The sequence below is a fragment of the Bison bison genome, unplaced genomic scaffold (assembly GCF_000754665.1).
Source record: "Bison bison bison isolate TAMUID 2011002044 unplaced genomic scaffold, Bison_UMD1.0 scf7180017864309, whole genome shotgun sequence".
In the NCBI taxonomy this organism is placed as follows: Eukaryota; Metazoa; Chordata; class Mammalia; order Artiodactyla; family Bovidae; genus Bison; species Bison bison.
The window spans coordinates 2171040-2172967 of NW_011494881.1; the positions used below are offsets into that span (position 1 = coordinate 2171040).

At 43.2% G+C, this 1928-nt stretch overlaps 1 pseudogene; it reads right to left on the reverse strand.

Annotated features, from left to right (window-relative positions):
* Window positions 1–434: 434 nt before the first annotated feature.
* Window positions 435–1279, reverse strand: LOC104997541 (annotated as a pseudogene).
* Window positions 1280–1928: the final 649 nt, after the last annotated feature.

A 1928-nucleotide genomic window follows, 5' to 3' on the forward strand; every position in this document is an offset into this window, starting at 1 on the left:
TTTTAAGAATGCCTCTTCTTGCCTTTGTTCTCCCAAGGGTGATAGCTGTGCCTGTATTCCCTCTGGTTTCCTGATTTTCAGCCCTCCAACACCAATTTAGCCATTTCCTAATAGTGAATTATTTTTACTAAATCTCCTCGTATGTTTTTTTATTTTTTTGACTAGATGCTGGACATACATATACAGTTGACTGGCATTAATTATGCTATAAAGTCACCATAGACACTGAACTAGTGACTACTGAACCATTGCTCCTAGGAGAAATACAGTTACTGTGAGTCTGTGGTCACAATATTTCCACTACGATCAATATTTACTTCTTGTTTTATGTGTGCTCCTGTTAAAAGCATCTTACTTAATACATTCTCTTTTTTTTACAACTGTTTATCTTCTGTCAACCCAATTTCCATTTTAAGAGTTTGGGGAAGAACAGTTTAAGAGCGCTCAGTGGCTGTTTCTACCCATTCCGTGGCCTGAGCAGTGTGAGCAGCAGACCAGCGTGCAGCGGCAGGCTGAGCACTCCACTCTTCAGTGGGGAACTGCTGAACAGGCACAGGAGGCACCTGCACACCTTGCGACCAGTCCAATACCTCAGGTTGAGGAGAAGTGAACTCTGGAGCGGAAGTAGTCCATGTACCCTGAAATTCCTCCTCAGTCACACCTTCTCAGCTGCTGCCTGCTCCTCCTTTTCAATCTCTTCAGGATATCTGTAGAAGCAGAGATGAGGCATGACTTCCCGTGGGTGTTCCACGCATGGGCAGAACTTCCCAGGTGAGCATCCACTGCATTCGACCCACTAAGTGAGCTCCCTTGTTGTTGCAGGGGATGGCAATATCCACATATCACAGTGGAGAATCTGTGTTACACAGAGCAATGTTAGGCAGGTTAACACAGGCTTCTGTGAGAGGCTGGTGGTCAGCCCTGGGATCAGTAAACACCAGAAATCATGTCTCCCAGAACACTGCATGTATCTGGTTAGTGAAGGCTCCAGGAGTGAAGCAGCCAACAATAGCAGTGGCAGCAGCAAACTTCAACAAAGCTCACTGGCCAGCGTTCCTAGAAGATATGACACCAACATCAGCTGGGTTTTCAATGGCAACAGTGAACAAACTGCCAAAAGAATCTTCTCCCAGGCTCTCTTCAGATTTATGATTTAGATGCCATCATTTTTGTAGATGTACTGTTCCATGTAGAAGTCAAGGTTGGTGCCACCTAAGTCGGCTCCTACGGCAAGGAATTTGAGGACATTCTCCTCCTTCATTTGCAGAATGAAATCCATTTGAATTCTTGACCAGTAGCCCTATAACTCATATCTGAAAAAGCTTATGTAATACAAATATCTTCTCCATAAAACACATCACAGGCTCCTTGCACTTAAGAACACTAGAGAGCGCTTGAACACTATATATATGTGAGAGTCATTTTAGATAGTGAAATCACTATCAAAAGGCACAAAATTGGGATTTCCCTGGTAGTCGGGGGATTAAGAGTCTGCCTTCCAAAGGAGAGTACGCAGGTCCAATACCTGGTCAAAGAACTAAGATCCCACAAGCTGCAAAGCAAATAAGCCAGCATGGCACAACTAGAGAGCCCAAAGGCCACAAGAAACATCCCCTGTGGCGCAACTAAGATCTGACACACACAAATAAATAGGTAAATATTTTTTAAAGCTGTGGAAATACGTAATATTAAGGCTTTTTAATATGTATTAATATCTGTTTTCCAGTAGTCATATATGGATATGAGAGTTGGACTGTAAAGAAGACTGAGCACCAAAGAATTGATGCTTTTGAACTGCGGTGCTGGAGAAGACTCTTGAGAGTCCCTTGGACTGCAAGGAAATCAAACCACTCAATTCTAAAGGAAATTAATCCTGAATATTCACTGGAAGGGTTGATGCTGAAGCTGAAGCTCCAATATTTTGGCCT